Raw genomic sequence first — 23,533 nt, 5'->3', positions numbered from 1 at the left:
AATTTTCTTTTTTTAAAAAAAAATTTATTTATTTATTTATGAGAGAGAGAGCGCACGCGCACACATGGAAGAGGAGTAGAGGGGAAGGGAGGGAGAGAATCCCACGCAGACTCCCCATTGAGCCTGGAGCCCAACGCAGGGCTCAATCCCAGGACCGTGAGATCATGACCTGAGCTGAAACCAAGAGTTGGACGCTAACCGACTGAGCCACCCGGGCACACCTAATTTTCATTTTAATATTTCTTTTGATCCATGGGTTATCTAGAACTGTGTTTATTAACTCCCAAATAGTTAAGAATATTTTCAGCCACATTTTTTTTACTTGAAAATTTTGAATTACAGTAAGAGATTGTGACCTATAAAATCTCTAATCTAAAATTCAAAAAAATTTCTCCTTTGTGCCCAAGGATGCGATTGAATTTTATAAATGCTCTATGGAGAAGGAAAAGCTGAGCTGGTCAGACCAATGCAGAAAAGAATGGAGTTCAGGGGCGCCTGGGTGGCTCAGTCGTTAAGTGTCTGCCTTCGGCTCAGGGCGCAATCCCGGCGTTCTGGGATCGAGCCCCACATCAGGCTCCTCTGCTATGAGCCTGCTTCTTCCTCTCCCACTCCCCCCTTGTGTTCCCTCTCTCGCTGGCTGTCTCTATCTCTGTCAAATAAGTAAATAAAATCTTAAAAAAAAAAAAAAGAAAGAAAAGAATGCAGTTCTAACGTGTCTTTCTTCTGCAGATAAATTGCCCCGTTTCAGATCTAGCTTGTCTCCATTTCCAGCTGTGTGTCCACAGACAAAACACAGAATTTTTTGGAGAATTTGTTTTCCATCTTTAAAATGGGAGCCACAGGAACATGCACCTGTCAGTGTTTCTGTGAAGATGAGATGAGATTGTGCAAGGAAACACACCTAGAGTGCTGCCTTGCACAGAGTGAGCAGTTACTAAATAGAAATACTGCTATTTTTATTGTGGGTTTGTTATTTTTGCAGAAAGGGAGGAACCTTTACTGTCAGTGCCCTAAACTTTATCCCTGCCGCAGAACTGTAGTTTCTGGTTATCGAGAGGCCTGGAAGGAAAGAGGAAATGGAGAGCTCAAGGAAGCCACCACCCTCCCCGGGAGGAGAGCCACCTGAAGCCCAGAGGAATGGGGCCACTTGACCAAACAAACACAGCAATTTGATGGCAGAGCCAGGCTTCCAACTCAGGTCTCAACTGGCCAGTCCCTCTCCCTCTGCTGGCGGCCATTCTGGTGTCTCTCTTGAGAGAAGAGGCAGTTGACCGAAGGTTGGCCTCTGTGGCGAGGGAGATCTGGAAGCTCCCGGTGTGTGGCCACCTCTGAGCTCTGTCATGTGACACCTTCCCCATCTGGGAAGGCAGCTCTGAGGACAGTAAGTTCGAAGGGGAAGCTGGAGAGAGAGGGTTGGTTGGGCGTGGTTGGATGCTTTGGACATTGCTGTTTGTTGCTCATTGCTGTTTGTTGCTCAGTGGGGGGCAGGGGGAAAGCTGGACTTGAGCTGGGGGAGGGGTCCAGCTCAAGACCTAGGTTGACCTGGCAATGGCAGGCACTTCTGGGAATGCCATCTTCATCCCTCTGGCAGGTCTTTGCTCCAAAGACCTCAGGGGCAGTGGTCCTGCGTTACTGATCAGGGTGGCTCGGTGGCGTGGCTATGCTCCTAGAAACCGGAGGAGCCAAGGGGACAGCTGAGTAACACCGTGGAGGCCTAATTAAGAAGTGAGGCCACAAGGGATGTGGTGCTGGCTCTGCCTGTCAGCTGACATCTGAGAGGCGCTGACACTCCACCCTCGTTCACAGGAACTGGGAAGCCATGGGACCTTCTCTGTGGTGGGAGGCTTGGGAGGGGACGGAGCTACTGAACGAAATGACAAGGCTGAGGGTGGTTGAACTATCTGCTCTGGGCCACTGATATTGGGAGCACAGCCATTTATTGGCTAAGGTTTCCCTGTATCCATAAGCATCCCGTAACCATGCTGTGCATGGACCAAGAGTGGTTAAGCATGCCCTTGACGTACGTGGATGTGTCAAGGCTGCAGGGTTCTGACTTCAGATAGGGGTCTGTGCTCTGGGATAGGCTGCCACCAGGTAAGGCCTGGGATCAGGGGCTGATTCTAGTGCCTCCTCGATATAAAATAATAATAATAAAAAAGATTAGAGGACAAGCACCCTAATGATTATTATGAAAATGAAGTAAGTCAATGCTTGCAAAAATGCTTTGTAAATATCAGCACAAATGCAGAAGAAAGTTGTGGTATGTAGAATTTGGTCTGAAAATGCTAGCTGATTCTTTACCGTGTTCCCAGCTCTTTGTTAGAAGCCGTAGAGAAATCAGATGGGGTTAAGTCTTGTTCCCCCATCGTGGGGCTAGAGGGCTTTCTCAATGTGAAATGCTTTGCAAACATCATCCTTTCCCTGCCTCTTCCTCAGGACACACTTCAATTAAGCACCTGTTACAAACCAGGTTCTTGGCTAGAATCTGAATAACATAGTGATCACCGTCTATTAGGAGACAGACATGAGCAAATGGGTAGGGACCGAGCTCTGCTGGGTAGCCAGGGATTGTCTCAGAGAAATGGAAAAGTTCAATGGGCTCGAGGCAAGGAGGCAATGAGCACCAAGCTCAGGAAGGCTGTGGAAAGCTTCCAATAGGAGGGGACACTTGATGAAGGAGTGGGGATAAGGAGCAAGATCCTCGTGGGGAACCTGGGCAGAAGGACCAGCACACACAAGGGCATCAAGGTGAGAAACCCACCCCTGTGAGGGTGTCAGTGAAGCATGGGAGCCTAATTCCAAATTTTGATCCCAGGGTGCATGTTGGAAGTCTTCTGGGAGCTCAGAAGAGTGGATGGCCCCAAATGGGATACACACGATTAAAGAAACTCATCATGGCGTCAACACGGAGGAGGGCCAGAGCGGTTTGATCAATGGTGGGTGTAGTGGGAAGGGCACAGGGTTTGAAGCAGAATCCTGCTTCTAATTCAGGCCTAGCTCTGTGACCCGGGGTCTCTATGAACCTCTCTGAGCTTCAGTTTCATCCTCTGTAAAATTGGGACAGGGGACATGAACGTTCTCTTGGAACTCAATCTTTGGAAGGATGGGGTAATTTGCGCGGAACACAGCACAGGGGAGCAGAGAAGAAGTTGTGATCTTGGCCCTCGTAGAGCCCACGGTGCCGTGGAAAGACAAGAAAGCAGCCAGTTACCACACAGGCTGGTCTGAGTTTTGATAGGCTGAGCGAGGCCAGGACACAGGGGAGCCCAGAGGAAGAGCCCCCTCTACCCAGCCTGGGAAGTTAGAGTCCAAGTTAGCAAGGCAGTGATGCAAACATAGGGAACGCCAGGCGAAGGGAACAGAATGAGCTAAAGCATGCAGGGGGAAGCCAAGAGCAGTGCTGTCCAGCTAAGACACAGAATCTGAAATGGGGAGTGAGAAGGCTGCAGGGGGTAGACAGTGAACTTGAACGCTGTGTTTGGGAACTTGGACTTGATCCTGTATGTAGCAGGGAGCTATTTAAGTCTCAGAAGCATGAGATGAAGGATTAATCAGGCGTGGCCACCCGTATGGCGATTGTGAGTGGGTCCGGGGTGGCAGGTTGCAGTAGTCCTAGCAAAATGATGACCTTGTGGAAAGGATACGGCTGTATTTCACAAAACCTGGGGGTGAAAACTGCAGCCCCGCTTGGGAGGAACTAGAATCAGGAACTGTGGAGTCATGCCTGTGGCTCTCCTCCCAGTCTCACGGCTTTTCTTCCTCTTTCTTCTCTCCATCTTCGGGCTGGATCTCTCCGGTAGAGGAGGGCCCGGCTGCCTGGTCCTACTCCTCACCGCCAAATGCCCTGCAGAGGCCGAGGACAGGCTCTCCCTCCGGGCGCTGGTCTCGGGGGCAGGCCCTGTGGCGAAGCCCCGAGGGCAGACTAGTGGCTTTGGGGCAGGGGCCTGTGGCTAGGAAAGGGGGTGTCTCCAGACAGCGTGTCTCCAGAGCCTGCTCCTGTGGGTCTGCTGGGGGGTGTGCTTGTGGGGGAGTGGGGTGCTGGCGCTAGATTGGCCCCCAAGGACTGTCTGTTCCATGGAGACCGTTACCCCAGGGAGGTGGGTAGGGTGGATCACCCGGCTTTCGGGAGAGTCCGACCTCCAGGCATACAGTAGCCAGAATCCACAGAGACCTCCATTTACCTCTTCAGGAAGGGAGTTAGACCATGAAAGGGAAACCCAGAAAAATCCCCATGTTTGCTATTGTGGACGGTGAACACAGAGCATTAAAAGAGTCTGAGAGGAGCTTGCCTTTGGGGTGTGGGAGGGCTGGGCCCTTCTGCTGCAGGCTTGGGAAGCAAGCTCAGAGCCCAGGGGTCTGGTAGGAAGTGGGGGCTCTTGGAGGAAGCAGCTGAGGCCCTAGGGCTGGAGGCTACCCAGTGAGGAGCCGGCCCCTTGGGGCTGAGGAGGGGCCCAGGACTTCTGGGGTGGGCCTGTGGTGTTCCTTTGTTTCAGATTCCCCTTGGACTTCACACAGCATTAGCTTGAGGAACCAGAAACCATTTGGTGGTTTTCCCCAAATGTGGAGGGATCTGTCTGCTCTCCCCTCTCTTGTGTTGCCAGAAGCTGGGCTTCCTGGGGGTTCTCATAACCCAGGAGGCTTTGCCCTCATTTGCCTGTAGTATGGTTCCATGAACAGCAAGGGAGGCCAGCTGTAGCTGATGGAACAGCAAGCAGCATGGGCTGCTGGGGGGCGAACGTGGACTCCTATCCCCGTGCGTGGCAGGCCCCCTGCCCCACGGGAGGGGAGAGGTGGCACAGTGGTCAAGCACGTGGCCTCGGCACCACACACTTCAACTCCAGCACTATCGCTTACTGGTCGAAATTGCAGGCAAATGACTCAAATCTTGCCAGATCTCAGTTCTCTCACCTGTGAAATGGGCATGATGATAGCTCAAAGACAGGTAGTGGTCCTCAGGGTTTAACGAGAGCCCCAGAGAAGCACTCAGCACGGTGTGCGGACGGGCTCACCAATGCTAGCAGCTTCGACGACTACTGTCCCTGCTTTGGTGCACATGCAGGGCTTCAGCCCAGTCTCCCGTGCTGTATTTGTTGGTGTCCAGTGCGCGGTTACACTGCACCTGACGTGCTAGCCGTCCCTACCCTGTCCGTGTTAGCTAAACTATCCCCCCCCCATGCTGCCATCTCCAGGATTTCACTTGGGATCTTTCCACCTCTGTCAGCACTCCTTGTGAGAGCTGCCTGGCCAAGTCCCCACCACGCCTCTGCTTGCAGCCCGATCTGCCCTCCTTTGTGACAGCTGGCTGAAGATCCAGGGAGGGACTCACAGCTTTGCCTCCACGGCCCGTGAATCTGTGTGAGAGGGAGGCAGCATCCTGCAGCCCATCACGTCACGGTGCAGCCCTGGGGTGCCAGTGCAATGCCCAGCCTAGCGGCGCAACCTTGGTTTGCCTGGGCCTCAGTTTCCCTGCATGTCACACGGAGATAATGCAAGCAGTGTACTTTGTTCTCGGGGCTGTTGTAAGACCTGTAAAGCACAGACAATGCGGCCTGGAGCCTCCGAAGGGCTCACCAAAGGTTGGATACTTCTATAAAATAATCTTCAGGGGCGCCGGTGGCTCAGTCGGTTAAGCGTCGAACTTGGCTCAGGTCATGATCTGCGGGTCCTGGGATCGAGCCCGGTGTCAGGCTCTCTGCTCCGAGGAGAGTCGGCTTCTCCCTCTTCCTCTGTGATCGCTCACTCTCTCTCAAATAAATAAATAAATAAATAAATAAATAAATAAATAAATAAAATATTTAAAAAAAAATAAAGTGATCTGAAAAAACGTGACTTTTAATGGCTGTGTAACCTTCTATTGTGTGGGCAGATCCCCTTGTTGTTGGCCACTTATTCTGTTTCCGCTCTTTCATTATTATAAATAATGCTGCAGTGAACATCTTGGATATAATTCTTCCTGTTTATCTCTGATTGCTCCCTTAGAAGAACTCCCCAAATCTTGTTTGTCTTAGAACAAAGCCCTGTCCCCCAGACTTTTCAATGCTGTCCTTTACAATAAAAGCAAAGCCTATTTTCCATCAGGGAAAGAAACATATGGAACACGTTAACCAAGAGGAGGTTTGGGAGGAAGGTAGAAATAGGTTCAAGATGGGTTTGGATACATGTCAGGATGTCTGACACAGCTCCCCTCAAGCCTCCTTCCCGGAGAGAGGCAGAAGCTGAACCTCAGGACCACTGACTTCTTTCTTTGAGGGAAATCCAAAGGGCTTTGATGTTCTTGGCATTGGAGAAGCAACAATGACAGATCAATAAATGAAGCCAATGTGTGTGGACAACTCCTCCAGCCAGTAGGGGGCGATATCGCCTGCCTCCGTCCTCCAGTCGGGGCTGGGGTTTCTTGCTAACAAGGACTTCCTTTGTTGTTGTCTTAAAACTTTGGCTTATGTTTTATATATTTCTCTGCCCTGTTTTTCTTCCCTTCCTCCCACCTATACACTTTTCAGAATCACTTTGGGTTGCCATTTATTTATCCACTCATTTGGGAGAAATCTATCGCATGCTTCCCCCAGGCCAGTCTTCCAGATTGTTTTCAGACTTTCTAAGACCTAGACACACTTGCTCTGGAAGCTCCAACTCACACACATCACACATATTGCAATTCACCCATATTCCATATTAAGCGTATTTTTTTTCTGTAAAGAAAAATAAAGATTATTTTTATAACTTCGCTTTTGAAATGATTCGGCTGCACGTAATTCATTCGATCTATGCCTGGCTTTGATTTCTCAGCAGTTATGAGGGTATTCAAGAATTCTTGCAAAGTGAGAAAACCTAACCTGCCCATCGTTTTCAAATACAATGAAATTTTTATGAATTTTTATGAATACTAAATGAAACCATTAATGTGGTTGATGTAATATTTTGTTTTGGAGACGTTTCATTAAAATTTTATTAATTTCTATTGCAAAGTTTTTCCTTTGTGTTTTGATCCAATAATTTTGTTTTCAGGTCTCAAACTTTTTTAGGGATCTCTGTAAAGTTCCCAGGCCCTCTGGTGCCCAGTGGCTAGCAGAGCGCTATCAGGCTGGGCCATGGAGAAACGAAAGAGTTGGTACAGTTTTTACGGAGTTCCCAGGCCATTGAGTGACAAGTGGGCAAACTGTTCACACAAGAGTTAAGTATTGCCATAATGGAGAGTGATCGGGGCACGGTGAAAGTATCGTCTGCTCTAAGTTGGGGCCAGAGGGGGTCAAGGAAGACTTTTAGAGAACAGGCATGCCTGAACCAAAATATGCATGGGGAAGAGTTTTCTAGGCAGGTTCCAGAAGGGAAGGACGCTGTTGCACGCAGAGGATGCAGCAAATGCAGAAGGAGCTGACTGGGACAACCTAATATGAACAAGTTGGCTGACCAATCAGTTCTGCCCACACTGCTTGCTAGGGCCTTGCTTTTCTGACCAGCAGTGCTGGTATTATCCAAGAGTTTGTGAGAAATGCAGTTTCAGGTCCCCCGGCCCTCCTCTGTGTTAACAGCATCCCCGGATGGGAGCTAGGCCTCCTGGGGGTTCGGGACCGTGGGAGCTGGGGAAGGTGGTTGGTGGTCGGCCCGCGGAGCTGCAGCCCCAGGCAGAGTGCCAGTTGTTCCAAACATGTGTTTTCAAGTTTGGCCTGCGAGTCCATCTCTGGGGGCCCAGACGGCTCATCCATTGCCAGAGGGTTGGAGCTTTATCTGTTTAGAGACTCCTCCTCTCACTGCGCCCACGCTGTCCCTTCTGCTGGCCTTTGCTCCAGACAGCCCGCCTTGCCTGTTGGCTCCCTGAGCCTGCGCATCACCGATTACCTAATAGACTGTAGGCTGTGTGCGTAATTCATTCCTGTGAGTAATTGATCACGTTAGGATGAGCAGGGGAAGAGAAGGGAGAAGCAGCATCGATAATCAGCGGAAGGAAACCTGAGGCAGCTCTTTCAACACAACGGCCCCTCTTGCTGCTATTGGCCCACCACCTGCACCCATGCACAGATGGACTGACTTTCTGATGAGTGAGGGCTGGTGGAAGGAGCTGTACACTGAGCCAGGAAACTTGCCTGATAGGCCAGGTCATTCTAGGCAAATCGCTTCTCTCTGGGCCTCAGTTTTATTGGCTGTAAAATGGGAAGGCTGTATCAGTGGCTTCCACACAGGGCTGATGGCAGAATCACCAGGGATATTTGTACAGTCGCTGGCACAGTAGGTGCAGAGTGAGGCCAGAAGGCTGTGTTGTAACACACAACTCCTGGGACTCCAATGCAGTTGGGCCAACAGAAATTGGGGAACCGCTGGGTTGGATAGATAACCTTAAAACTCCTACCCTACTCTGATCTTTCTGGACCACCGATAAGGCTGGACGTCCCCATGACCTCTTCAGAGCATCAGGGCCGTCCTGCGGAAAAGAGACTAGAAAGGCAGGAGACCCGTCGTCCACGCCTGACTCTGTCACCAATTCACTAGGTAATAGCAGTTTCTCCCTGTGCTTCGCTCAGCCCACCGCTACGTGCACTGACGAGGCCACAGTGCTTTTATCCGAGCACCAGGTCACCGGGCACCTGTGGAGATTTCAAAACACAGCCGACTGGTTCCCATCGTCTCTGGGATTCTGCTTCACTACGTCTGGGGTAGCTCAGGACACCGTGTATTTAAAGACTGCCTGGTGATTCTGAAGATCCGCCAGGTTCAGAAGCCAGGGACCTGTTCAAACGCTTCGCAGAAGGGGACGCTGGTGTCCCACGGGACTGGCTGGGCAGCATGCAGTTCGAGGAGTCCATCGCCGTACTGGCAGGAAGCATGGGCCGTCCAAGGCAGATCCTCACTCACTTTTGGCCTCCGTGTGAGTCTAGACACAGCCTGCCAGTAGGGCACTCCACTGTGTTGCATCGAAGCCAACGGAAGACCTGTGCTCAGACCTGCTGCTCTTACTAAAAGGGTAACGTTGGGCAAGTCACGGGAGCGCCACGAGTCTGTTTCTTTGTCTGTAAAACAGAGAGTCAACAGTAACTCCGTCCATCCTCCCAGCCCAGTCGGGAGGATTAAATGGAACAACTTGAAGCCCGTGCTCTGTGAGTGGTCACACTCTGCAATTGTCCACCTCATCCCAGCTGCCCCAGCTGCCTGCCCCAGGACGGGTGGGAACCAGGTGGGCTGAATGTCAACATCTCTCACTGCGACGGAAGCAGGACTTGGAGGGTCTGTGGCTGCCCTGGGCCAGAGGGCCAGCGAGGAGAAAGACCAAGCTTTTGGTTCAGGTAGAAACTTCTGGAACTCCTCCACTCTGCACAGCCAGCTGCTCGACCCAGTGCTTTCATGTCTTCTCTCATCTTTTGGAGCCTCGCGTGATAGACCCACGTCAACAGGCACCTGCGAGCTGGCAAGTCGGTGAGGCTGAAGCCAGTTCTGTGGGGACTGAAGTCTCTCCAATCTGTCGCTTTCTGTCCATCCCCTTCTTCATCACCTTAATCCCAGGCACCTTCAAGGGACCAGTATTGCCCTCTGCAGATGTGTTCTCCTCATAGCAGCCAGAGAAGTCCTCTCATGGTATAAATTCGGTCATGCCATGAATTTTGACTAGCTTCCCATTCTCACCAAGTAAGATCTAAACAGGCATGTGAGGAATGCCCTGGAATGGCTTCTCATTCTCTCTGCATGAACGTCACACTTCCCCCCCTGGTTTCCATGGCCTTGTACAACCCAGCTTCTGTCTCTCCTCACTCACTGTGTGTTCTCCCAACCTGTTACTGTCCTTCTGCGCACAGGGACATACCATCTCCCAGGTCCTCTGCAGGGAGGCAGGACCAGGTCTTTGAGCTCCAGTCAATGAGATATGAGTGCAAGTGACCCACATCTCCTCTGGCCTCGGCCCCCAAATGTCCCAAGAGCTTTTTCTTTTTGCTCTTGGCTGCATGCCGAGGATATAATGGACCACTCCAAGGAGACCTTAGGGGACAGCAGGGAGCCTGGGTTTTGAATAACTGAGCGAAAGACCACCCACCAAACGCCTGATGGATTCTGACAAGAAGAAGGAATAAACCTGTATTGTCTGAAATCACTGAGATTTGGGCTCGTGTGCTCTAATAGCCCGACTCCTGGCCTGTTCTCAGTTCCTGGAATATGTTAAGATTCATCCTGCTTTTGCCAGGCTGTTCCCTCTGCTTGGAATGCTTTTCCCTATCATTCCTCACATGCTTGTGTCTTTGGCCTCTTGGTCTTCCTTTAAAAATCACTGCCAACTCTTAGCTTTTATCTGTGTTCTTGTCTATTTTCTTATAGAACTTTTTACAACTTGCATGTCGTGTTTCTTAAATTTATTTTTCATCGTGCTCTCCCCCTAGAATGGAAGCTCCCAAGGGCACGATTCAAGTTTGTCTCACTCCCCGGTGTATATCCTATGTCTAACCAAGTGTCTGACAAAAAGTAATCATTCGACAGCTATTAGCTGATGGATTAAATGAATGAATGAACCAATTATGTATGATTCAATTCAGTTCAATTCAAATATTTCCTGGGTACCAACTTTGTTCCAGGCACTCCACATACGTGTAATGCACTCTCTACTCAAACCTCATTAAAATCCTAGAGGAGAGGTGAGATCATTACCCTCCCCCCTTTCCATATAGGAATCATGAGGCACTGCTAGCAACCATCACCCAGATCCTTCGGCCATGGCCTCCCCCGGTCACCATCTTACTTCTGAAAGGTAGGTCCTATGATCTCCATTTTACAAAAGGAAAGACTCATGCTCAGACAGACCGAGTCCCTTTCCCAAGGTCATGAGGCTAATGAGGTCATGGAGCTGGGATTTAAACCCCAGGTCCAGAGGGAGGGAATGGAGGAGAATGGAGACACGCCTCTCTTACAGGGCGAGTCTTCCTGACCGCCTCATTAGAAGTCCCTAAAGAATATCTCGAACGTGGGTGGAAATGAAGACCTGGAATCTGTCCAGAGTCCTCTGAGCTTGGTTTGCAGCGGGATTTCATTTTAAATGCAGGCCCCATTCTCTCCCTTGGTGACTGGGATGAGGGGGCGCCATTTACCTCCTGGGAATGCAGCTCCCTTGACCTTGTGTGAGCCGGGAGCCGGGCCGGGCTGGCCACCGCCGATAAGCCGGAGGCATGAGTGCCCAGGTTCATCTGGGGAGAGCAGCCGGCGCTGTTGATAGGCAGAGAAATCTGTGATTAATTATGGCAGATGAAAGTATGAAGTAATGACTCCTTCTTGAGGGCTGGGCAAGCTGAAGAGCCTCGTTCCCTGGATGCCTTTGGAGACTGCACAGCCCCTTCTGAAACCAGCAGTAAATTTTCGTGGCTACAAGTTCTGTGACTCGGCGGGCTGCGGATTGGATGGTGCAGAGAACTCATGAATCCTCCAGGGTGGGAGCTAATTAGGGCGCAATTTTTCAATTACGGAACATTGAGCGAACCTCTCCCTGGACCCCCACAACATCCCTCAATGGATACACTCCATTTGTCTGTTTTCCTTTATTTCTTAATCATTTGATGATATGACAGCAATTATTTGTCATTGGGAAGGGAAATTGTCACGGAGCTATTGTTTGCCTCCTGAAACCCGGCTTTTCTGTGGAGATGGTTACATTTGATAAATGTTTTGCATTCCCGCTGCGCCTCCCCCACTCCCACCGGGGGTTGGTGTGGCAACAGGAAAACATTAGCCTGTGACGCTAGCCTGCTCTGATTGAAACGCCATTTGTAGAAAAGCCTGGAAAAGAGCAGGATCGAGTTTAAAAGAGCCGTAGCGCAGAGCTCCAGGCCCACCCACGTCACCTAGGTTGAGGCTGTGGGACATTTGCTTGGGGAAATTTGGTCACTCCTCTGAGCTAAAAAGCCAGCATCAGAATCAGGAATGCAAAACAGAGAGGGAGCACAAAGAAAAAAGGCAAAGAAGAAAGCCGTGCTCCGCCAGAAATGGGAAAACTTAAATGACTTTGTTTAAATGTCATGGTACTCTCAAAGCCCTGTTCTCATATGTATGCAAGTTAATTAAATGGAAAAATGTCAAATTAGTTGCTTAAAATATTAATGGCAGGAATTATCCCAGATTCTAGAGCAGGCAGAGTGGAGGAAATGAACCTTTTAGGGCTTAACCCTTTTTTGGGTCATCTTCCTCTCACAAAATAGATCTTTCTTGTAAGCATGAAAAGATCAGTTACTACGAAAGAGTTTTGTGGGTTTCAGGACCCGAGCTTTCCAGCGGGCATGCAACCTGCCCTTCCGTCTGTGATAAAGGACTCACTAATGGCATTTGCTTCTGCCGATGCTTCACGTGGGGGATTTGAGGTTTCCAGAAAGACCCAATAATCATAACTGTATCTCACTGGTCTGTTGCGGAGCCTGGGTCATTTGCCATTTTCCTTTTGGTTTTTGAAAGGTATTTTGGTTTAAAGAACCCATTACAAGGCAAAATCGGAAAAGATGGTACAAAGAGGGGCGTCAGACGTTATCCCTCTTGTACAGATTAGGAAAGTAGGAGAACCTCTAAGCCAAGGAAATGGCCGAACCGAATCTGCAGGAATTGATAATCCTACAGAAGGCAATGGGATATCGCTTTACTAATCACTAAAAATTAGCAATAGAAATACCAAAGAATAGGGGTAGGGCTCAATTTCAAGTGGTATCCTCAGAAAGAGGGAGGAGGTATTCTGAGATGCTCTGTGGGGAAAAAAAAATTCCCAAAAACTTAGGGAAACTCTCTATATTTTTATCTTTTTTCCTTTTTTTTTTTTTGTATCAGCCAGTGAGATCAGCTGAACCATGGACCCCAAATACATCCATCACTTAATCTCCAGAACCTATGAATGCTACCTTCTATGGCAAAAAGCCCTTTGCAGTTGTGATGGAGTTAAGTGTCTTGAGATGGGAAGATTATTCTGGATGATTCATGTAGGCCCAATGTAATCGCAAGGGTCCCTGTAAGACAGAGGCAGGAGGGTCAGAGTGAAGAGGAAGAGATGTCATATAACAGAAGCGGAAGTTGGAGTGACACGCTTCGAAGACAGAGAGAGGAGCCCTGAACCAGGCGACACAGGTGGTCCCTCGAAGCTGTGAAAGGCAAGGCAGGGGGTTCTCCCCTGGGCCCCCCGGAAGGAACTGGCCCTGTCGATATCTTGACTTTAGCCCAGGGAGACAGACTTTGGAGCTGTGAGAGAATGAGTGGGTACTGCTCTAAGCCACTCAGTCTGTGGTCATTTGTTACAGCAGCAGTAAGAAACTGACACGGCCATTACTGCTAAGCGCTACTTTCTCATTCCTTGGCCGGAAGAGGTTGGGTGGGCCAACTCTGTTTCAGATTATAGGTTGCTTTTAAGTCTCCTCATCAGCTGCATTCTGGGAGAGTGGCTGCTGGGCGTGTGCTCTCTTCATGGCAATAGCAAAAATGGGAGAGAAAACTAGCAGGTCCTTGCCATGTCCGTGGTCGTGTCCATTCTGAGACACCCCACTTCTGCCCATCTTCCATTGGTCACGTAGCCGAGCTGAGCATCAGTAGGAACTGGAACCATACACGGCCTGGTCTAGGGGGAGGCACTGCAAAATCACATGGCAAAGGGCAGGATGTATGATCCTCACATTGGGGAGGGGTAGTAAAGAGTTGGGACCCGCCACGCTTTCCTGGCAGATCCGTAATGCACATTAACATGTGGACAGCTCTGAGAAGTCCTGCAGAAAATAAGCCCGTCTAACTCTGTTCACACAGTGTTCCCCAAGCTTCTTGGAGAACAGAGCCTGACTACTATCCTACAGGGTTAAGTATTTGAGACATGTTCATGAAGTTCAAGGGAGGAGAAGACAGTGAGCTTGACTGGGCTTTGAAGAGTGGATTCAAGCAAGCAATGAGGCTTTTACCACTGGTGGAGCAAAACTGAAAATTTTTCATGTGGGTTCATGTCCCCTATCCTTGAGGGACTCTTTCTCATGAGAATTCTATCAAATACTCCATTCTCTCATGGACAAGAAGAACCCAGAATGATGTCCTTGTCTAAAAAGGCAAACACCACTATCTGGGAGTCCGGTCTGTACTAGCCCAAGGGCCCGTTGGAAATTCCTCAAAAGGCAGGCGTTCACCTCTCATCCAAGAACTGGAGCATCTCCTGCCCACTGGGCTTCCTGCAAACAAGCATGGATTTGGGAAGTGTTGCTGAATGGGAAACAGAGAAACAGAGGTGGGTGAAACGGGTTTCCCACCAGAGTCGATCATAACCCTGCTACTAGAAGTTTTCCCCTTCCCATGAGGACCTAGACGAGGAACAGTCAGAGGAGCAGAAAGCAAGTCTCCCAGCGTGGGCGCTGTCCACTCCAACCCATGGGGATGGACAGAGTCCTTGACTCCAAGAGGCCCCCAGAGCAAAGTGGGGAGCCTCTGGCCTTGAGGGGGCCCTCTACCATTCTGAGAAACAGGGGCGAGGAGGACATGCTATCCCTGTGCCCTGCCTGCCTCCCTCCACTGTGAGTCACCAAGGGCTGCCCGGGGAGGGCTGGCCACTCTGCGGGATGATGACTTATTCGACACACTTAATTAGCCTATTTCCATGTAACATGTTTTAACGGAGGCCATTACAGCCTAATAAAAAGAAACAATAGTGCCATAAATCCCAGGATCAATAGAAGGGAAAGTAGCGAGGCTGAGAGAGGCTTCCTCTGAAAGACCCAGAGGGGCTTCAAGAATGCAATTCCCCTTGAAATTGAAGGATGAGGGGAAAGAATGTGTGCCGGCTAGGCCGCTCAGCCACGCATTCAGCAAATATTTAGAGGGGGCTGACTATGGGCCAGTCTCTCCCTGGAGCCCCTAGGAGGCAGACAGAAGGCACAGCCTGGTGGAGGAGAAAGACACAAGAACAACAATGTCACAAGTCAGTGTGGCCGTTGTTACGAACAAGAGCTGGAAAGAGAGACTTCCTGGAGGCAGGATATTTGGATGGGTTTGGAGGGATAAACAGGAGTTTTCTGGGTGGAGAAGGGAGTGGGGGAGGACAATGCCAGAAGTGGAAAGAGCACATAGAAAGCACAGGAAAGGGGCATGGTAAGTTTGGGGAACAGAGAGTGTTAGAGAAGCAGAGAGAGCGTGTGGCCAGAGAGGTACACTGAGGCACGGTGGGGAAGAGCCTTTGCCAAGCTGGATTTGAGATGCTTCGGATATTCAGACAAGTCGAAGGAGATTGGAAGGCACAGTTACCAGAGACAAGTACTGCAGAGGAAACTCCTTGTCTTGGTTCATTCAGAGCCCCTGAAGGACCGGCCTGGCGCCAAGGTCCTGTCTCCCGGCAAATTTGGGAGGGACACTGCAGCCACTTCTGCGTTGTATCTGAGCAGAAGTACGCCCCAGCACTGAGATGAGCATAGCATCAATTCCTAGCTTTGGAGGCAGGACTGGAGGGGTGGAGGAAGACAGCAGAACAGCAACCTGTCCACTCACCTGGAAGGAAGGGGCTTGATCAGAAGCCGCAAAGGTGTTCTGAGGGACACACGAGACATTCACACTCCGGGTGGCTCCAGGAGACACTGTCAGCTCTGAGGCACCATGCCTGCGTGGGATGCATGCCTGTGGCTGGCTAGCCTAGTGGTGAAAACCTCATATAGCAAGGTCGAGGCCACCGGCTTAGTCTGCTTCTCCGCTAACGATCATCAGAAATCTCACAAGTCCATGTGTTGTATTCAAGAGAAGAGCTGGATTTTTAGCTCAGCTTTGCCATCAGACACTGACTTCACTGCGGACTACTCAGTCTATCCATCTGAATTTCAGTTTCTTGGTGATAAACGAGTTTTCCTCAATAATTCTCTCCTTCACCAAACCATCCAATCAAGTCCAGTTGATTTTACCACCCAAAACACGTGTCCTTCCCCTTAGTTGAGGCCACCGTCATATATGGTCACTTGTCGGAATCCCTGAGTTGGGCTTCTGAATTGCAGGCTGGCTTCCTTGTTATGCAAGGTCCACCTCAGGTCTGTGAAGAGCTGGGTTGTAGATATTCAGGTTTTGTGAGCCACAAATGTCTATGTTGCATATTCTTCTTTGGTGGAAACAACACAAATGCCCACTGATGAGTGGAGAAACATCATGTGGTATGTCCATTCAATGGGATGTTATTTAGCCATGAAAAGCAATGCTATCACACTACTGAACCCTGAAAGCATTACACTAAGTGAAAGAAGCCAGACACAAAGGGCCATGTAGTATAGGGTCCCTTTATAGGAAATATCCAGAATAGGCAAATCCAGAGAGACAGAAAGTAGGGCTGGGGTGAGATGGGAAAATGGGAGGGGGTAGTCAAAGGGTGTAGGGTTTCTTCCCGAAGAGATGAAAATGTTCCAAAATTGACCATGGTAAATTTTGCAGGAGTCTGGGAGTAGGCTAAAAGCCATTAAATTGTATACTTTAAATAAGTGAATTATGTGGTATGCAAATTATTTCTCAGTAAAGTAGTTAAAAAAAAGATTTTCAGCTCCCAGGCCATACAAAATCAAGCTGTGGTCCACATTTGGCTCATGGGCTGTTGTTTGCTGATGCAGGGGCTCTGCCTTACTGCCAAAATGCGTGGTCTCAACTGCAGATCGGATTTTGTCACTCCCCTGCCGGGAAACCTTCAATGGCTCCCCATTACCCACAGGATAAAGAGCTAATTCTTTGGCTCTCATACACGCTCTTCCACACTCCATCCCCAGCTAGTCTTCCTAGTCTCCGGTCCCTCCGTCCCTCTCCATGCTGCAGCCACATGGATGACTATTCCTACCCACCGACCCTTCCCTTTGATTTGGTTTCTGCCATACCCTGTGCCTTCAGGATTCTGGAAAGTTCTTCCTTACCTCTCAAACGTTCACTCGGGTCTCGCTTTCCTTTGTGGCACCTCCTGCAGCCCCCCTGGGAGAATGGATTGCCACTCTAGAATTGTGTGGTCTTGGGTTATGTTTATTTGATTAGAGATACGCTTTCCTTCGGAAGGCTGCGAGCTCCCTTGGCATCAGCAGAACAGGAACCATGTCTTTTCTTCTTGGCCCAGCCAGTGCTCAGCACAAGTTCCTGGCTGGCAATCAACATTCAGTAACTGCTTTCTCGAAATGAATTGAAGCCCGGTGAGAAGCAGACTAGCTAAATGCTGTCAGAGGAATTCAGCAAAATCTCACCGCAGAAAAGGCTCCCGGAGGGTCTTGAATAACCTAAGCGTCTCATGTTCTGTGATGAAACTTGCTGGAGTCATCTGGCAAGGAGGGACTGCGGCACATCTCGGGTCTGAGTCTCCATCCCCACCCCCACCCCCTAGCCAGGGGCTCTTGTGTGCACACCTCCGTGTCTTTCCACAATCCCTTCCAACATGAACACTCTGGGAATCGAGGCAGCTTGCCACAGGCAGGTTTTATAGCCATCTCTTTGGCTCGGTGAAGCCAAACATCCCGATGGCCAGCGGCCCGCTTCTCCTCTCTCCCTCCCTTTCTGGGCACTCTTGAGCTCCCTAGAAGGGGTCAACTACCTCAGGAGTGGCCGGAAGAGCAGGCCAGAACCTCCGGGCACGGCTGGCTGCAGGAACAGAGAGGACCGCCCACCCTCTGACGCAGCTGGAGCGGGAGGTTGGACCCCGGCTCAAACTTGGATCCCGCAGTTTGATTTATGGCAATGGGCACTTGCTGCACACATGTTTTTCCTACGCCTGGGAACACCCCAGGCTGACTGCGGTTTTCTCTTTCTTTTATCGTGTGTGTATGTGTGTGTGTGTGTGTGTGTGTGTGTGTGTCTAAGAGAGACAGAGACAGAGACAGAGAAAGAGAACCATTTCTGAGCCAAATGCAGGATCAAGGTCCTTACATGCTGCTAAATAATTAACGAAGATTCTGGATCTCCCGAAGGCGTGTTCCTGCCATGCAGGTGCACATAGAGCTGGCTACTGCCTCTGTAGCCTGCCCCCGAGCTGCTACAATGACGCTAGGCACCTGGCCCTGTCGTGCTCTGCAGAAGCTCCGTGCGGTGGGAGGGACTGGCCTTGTGTTCAGGACGAGGGAGCCATGACCCCATAACCAGGAGAGGTTCCAAGGCACGCCTAAGGCCCCAGCTAGCATGTGCTTCCTAGATCCGAAGTCTGGCCTTTGTTTCTGTCACTTTCGTCCTCGAACCTTCCCCTCCTTTGGACAGACTTCAGGCTTTCGCCACAACAAACATGTGGTTCCCACCTTCCCAGAGCTTCTCTGGAGTTTCTATGGTGCCGTTTGCCACCAGGCTTTGTGCATAGCTTGCCTAAAACTGACGGATCTCCAAGCTGGGTTTTGGGCTCACGTCTACTTTTTTGTATCGATTCGCTGACTTTCTGAGTGCAGATCAGCCGTTCCAATGTGTCTCACGAGCAGAGGAAGAAATCCAGGACCTGGGAGGTTAAGCACACGCCCCAGGTCAGTTAGCTACTGGATGACGGAACTGGGATGCGGGCCCTTGTCTCTTACGTCTCAGCTGAAGCCCTTTCTGGCCTGTTGTGCTACCTTCGTGCTTTGAGCTCTCTTTCTCCACCGAAACCTTTCGGACCCCATCTCTCATCACTCCTACGTCAGTGGTACACGGGGTTCCTGCCCATCTTAGGTTGTGTTTTTATCCTTGTGGTGCTCTCTCGTCTCCATGGTGGACATAGCATGACAGGTCAGGAGCCACGAAACGCGGGGTCTGTTCGTGGTCTCCATGGGGCTGGCTTCCAGGACCTTTGAGTCCTTGCTGAAGCCAGGCCCCCGCATGGACACCAGCACAGACTGGAGGGGCCTTCCCTGTTTGAGAGAGGAGACACTTGACTAACCCAAGCACACACAGATTACAGTCCATGGAAGACGAGAAATTGTTGCCTTTGCTGCAAGATGTGGCTGCAGGTTTGAGGAGGAGACATTTGTCTTTTCCTCTGGGTCCTCCTGAGCAGGGGGGCAGATGCCAGCTCTTCTGAGGAAGCGCAGCCTAATGCTCAGTGTTGTTTGAATGGCAAGAAGATTATCTGAGAGGTAGTGAGCTCCCCGTGGAGGAGATAACCAAGTAGAGGCTGCATACCCCTCCCCCCCCATGTGGATCAGGGATCCGATTTAAGAGAGTTCAGTGACTTTGGTGCCTACCCAAAGGACCCAGGCCCCCAGAATCCAAGACTTGCCTTTGCTTCTGGGAGAATTGGGGAGCGGGAAGGGGTGGAGTAAAGCTTCAAAGATGGAAAAAGCCTTCAGCCTAAAGAGATCTCGTTGTTGGTCATCAACCAAAGATTTTGTGGGACGCTCTCTGAAATGTAGGTCTGGGCCTTGTTATTGAACCCTCGCTTCGGAGTGGGTGTCTAACTAGATGAAAGGCCACAGCACTTAGAGGGTGTTACAGAACCTCCTTCTGGGGAAACGAGCCCAGGAAATGGGCGGGGATTGTCCCGGACACGCAGTTGGAATCGATGGGGCAGATGAAAGTGCAGGAAATGGCCCAGCATTCAGTTCTGGGCCGCACGCAGCCTGGCTATCCTCATGGACAGGCTATGGGTCTCAATATCCAGGGGTCCTTGAAGGCTGGGGTCCAGGGAGGCCTCTTCTGGGAGGTGAAGCAGGTCTGGAAGCCCATACTAGCCCTGCCTGTTAGGAGCTGCGTCCGTGGGTGGGTCACGTGGCATCTGCGTGTGGGTTCTTGCCTCCAGGGAATGGTGGTAATGACTCCTCCCTCTGGGGGTGGGGAGCTCTCTCCGAGAGCAGGTATGTCATGTTCTAACACAAAGCGGGGGGAGGAAGTGGTTTGAATCCCACATCTTGATTTACTGAGGGTGTAGTCACTCTTCGAAGTTTCTTCCTCAGCTTGGGGCCAGCCCAGACCAAGAGTGGTTTCCTCTCTCTGTGTGGGTGAGCCTGTGCGTGCGCGCGTGCGAGGGTGCGTGCGTGGGAGTTATCAGCCCTTCGCCGGCCACAGGGTTCATGTCCACCTGAGGAGCCCGGGACTCTCAGACCTGCCCAACATGCTGAGACGCTCTGGGACCCCGCCAGACACATGTGTACCACAGTGAGAGCTGATGGGGTCCCTCTCACAGATGGGTGGACGTGGGGTGGGGATATTGCCCCTGGAAAATCAAATAATGGTGCAAACCACAGAAAATAGAACCACGTAAGCAAAAGAGTTCTCTTCGTGTCAATTTTGACTCTCATAGATTTTCTTAAATCTTTATTTAATAAATCTTAAATCTTTCCTTAAATCTCCATGTTAAAATCTGGTGTAAGTCTGGGTCTTATTTGACACCAGATCAGCTCATTATTGTCTTTGTCTCTAGGTCTTTCAGAGAGCACTTTCCTTTCCAGATGGTCTGCCCCCATAAAACTTTGAGAATCACTGAGAGTCCCTGCTCAAAAAGGAAGATTTTTCTTCAGCAGGTGAGACTTGGGACCTAGATGTGGTTCTCCACCAACCCAGGCTTGACAAGCTGCCTCACCTCCCGGGGCCTTGGTTTGCCGGTTCTGCTTGGAGAGCAACAGTGCCTGCCCCATCCTATCTCACGGGGCAAAACAAGGCTTGTGGGGATGGAAGTGCTGTGAAAGGCCAAGTTGGTTGGTTCCAGCTGAGTCTCACCTGAGGGAATTCCACAGGGACTCCTACAGACGCCGTGCAAAGGTGTGCTAGGCTCCAGCACTTAGAGATGGCGGGACCCTCTGCCCCCACGAGCTCACCGTCTATCCTTGTTTCTAGAACCGGACTTCCAGCCCTTGTGCCTATGTAGCAGAGAGTCTGTCTGCCCACGAGCTTTTGGCTATGGGGTTCTCACCATGCTTGCCTCCTCTCTTCCCCACAAAGATTTCACCCTTTCTCCATCCCACATGCTCCTTCTGAGGTGTGTAGAGCAGGAGGGGTTTTCGTGTGCTCTCTTGTCCATGTGGGAATTGGGGCCAATGAAGCTCAGAGGAGTGGTTGACTCACCAAGACCCCATAGCAAGATGGCGGCCGATGGGAGAACAGGTCTTCTCCTGCCTCTTTTTTTTTTTGAACAGCTTATCAAGATTTAATGTACCTTTATTTTCAACACATGGGACATATAATATAAAGATTTCATACTGGACAAATGATATTCATTAAGCCAACAAAGGGGGGGGAGGGGAAGAATTTGCATTGTTTTGACTACAGTGTTTAAAATATGAGTATGCAGATTTTATCACCAAAAAAATCTGAGTTGTGTTTATCAGGGACTTAAACTGAACCTAGGACTTTTTCATACCTCAATTAGAAAGAAAGCACCACAAAAAAACTCCAGAAAACAGACAAAAAGTCCTTTGGCTGCCGAGGCCATAAGGGCTCTTTTGCATTGTGCCAAGAGAGGTGACATCTGGCCAGAGATTAAATGGCTGTGTCTCACTTTGTGCAGGTTACCAACTTGCTCACTTGTGATACTATGAGAAGGTGGTTGGGAAGGGACCAACCTGTGGGGACTGAGGGAGTACACGCACAGGAATGTCACGTGTACACGTCTTTCCCGGCATTGAGTTGCAAAGCAGAAGGACCAGGGAAGCTCAGAGCTCGAGTGGCCCAAAACAGTCCCTGTGTCTCTAAGGGCCAAGAGGAATGGCCGGCCTGGAATTTCACCAGCTCTGGGACTCAGGATTAGTAAGGGAAGACATCTTAGGGAGGGTCCTTCCCAGCTTCTGTGGACCCAGCCTGGAGGAGCTAGTGCCTGGGGATGCCTCCATATTGTCCAAGGTCCATGCAGGCAAGAGTAGGATCAATGAGCCTGGACCAGCCTTCCCGTCTACCTTTCCTCAAGAGAAGATGTGGTCTTTGTTCTAGGCTTTTCCAAGAGTGTCTCCTTGAGTTCTTCCACAGAGGTCACCAACTGGAGACCTATGGGCTTTATGTGGACGGCAGACAGGTTTTATTTGATGGGATTTTCCTTCAGGAATTGTGATAACTGCCAACATTGAAACACTGGGTGTTTTCACATTAAAAAAAAAAAAATCTGGCCTTTCTTGGGAACTTGGGAAATCTGGCCACACTGGGCTGAGTTCCCGCATGACCACCATGGCTGGAGCTGGTTGCGTCCCGGCCACCCTCTGGCCAAAAACATGTTTGCCTTTGTCCCCACTCAGTCGCTCCCACTCCTTCTCACTACCTGCCTGGCCCCATTGCATGTCATTTGTGACCCATGCCCGAGTCTGTCTTTATTTTATAGGTGAGGACACTTGAAGACGTGGTTTAACAGTCATGGAAATCGAAGCTCTGAGAGTACTTCCCCCCAGCTTTGTATTTGTTGTCCCCGTCCCCCGCTAACCCCCCAGGGATTTCCCCACCCTTTTCAAGCAGCTCCAGGCTCTGCTGGCCAAAAACAGCTGGGCCCACAGGACAGGCAGAGATGCTGGCCCTCACCCCGCCCCCACTGTGGAATGTTCCCCCTCCTCCCCCCGCCCCCCCAGCCATGGCAATTTCCAGATTAAAGATTCCAGGCAGGCTGGGGCGTATTTCCCACCCAGTGTCTGGGGCCTATTTTCTCCTTCAAGTCATTACAAGTTCCATGTCTCTAGCAACCCAGGGGCTTGGAGGCGGAGCTGCCTTTCCTGACAGCCCGGGGTGCTTAGACACCAGGTTTTCTCTGTTCCTTTTCCATATGCCCCGCTCTAGCCTTTGGTCTGGGTGCAGCTTGTCAACATTAAATCAGCACTTCTTGTGGTTCACTCATAACAATTCTTTAGATCTTGGAAGCCGGGCTGTGGAGCTCTGCATATGCATAGATCTCATTTTCACACAACAGGCTGCTTAGCAGATGGGGACCCAGACCAGCCTCCAACATTTAGCAGAGAGTTAAGATGTGGGAAACTAGGTGGCTTTTAACCAGCCCGGACTGCTGCCAGCGTTCAACCTTAGAGAATTTTCACAGGGAAAAGGGAAAAAAAAAAAAAAAACAACCCAACAACAACAACACACACACACACACGCAACCAACAAAACCACAGTTTTCCTTGCTCCCCCAAACCAGATGGCAGATGGTATGGAACCAATAAAACACAGATTCAAACGTTTGTTTATTTAACTTTGAATGTAATATGGCTTTGTGGTCCCTCGCAAGGAAACACCAACCTTGCAACCAAGGAGATGACGGATTAGTCCAACTTCAGAGAGGCGTTTGGAGGTGGTCCTCAGGAGGCCGTGAAGAGGGACTGGGGACAATTCATGGCCAGACCCCAAGCCTCGTGGCCCGGTTGCCTCTCCTGGTGAAAACCCAGGAGGTCCTCATGAACGCTGACTGATGCTTGGTTTCTGTCACTTGTCATTTATCAAGGTTCAGTCCAAAAGGCAGTCAGCCACACGAGGAATGTTTCTGCGTCATTTCTGAAGCAGCTGTGGACGATGTTGGTCTGGGCCACCAGCGTGAAAGACCATGAGAAAATGGCCTGAGCCCTTGAGAAAAGGTTCTCTTTCATGGTGCTTGGAGTTTGTGATATCAGAGAAGGAGAGTTTCGTGAAGCCATGTGGTGCCCTTTCTGTTTGGGCTTCCCAGAGACCTCGGGCAAAATTATACGCTCGGTTGAAATAACCCTCTGCA

This window comes from Ailuropoda melanoleuca, chromosome 5 (genome assembly GCF_002007445.2).
Source record: "Ailuropoda melanoleuca isolate Jingjing chromosome 5, ASM200744v2, whole genome shotgun sequence".
Lineage (NCBI taxonomy): Eukaryota > Metazoa > Chordata > Mammalia > Carnivora > Ursidae > Ailuropoda > Ailuropoda melanoleuca.
The sequence above is the reverse complement of the archived record's forward strand: the minus strand, read 5'-3'. Positions refer to the sequence as shown.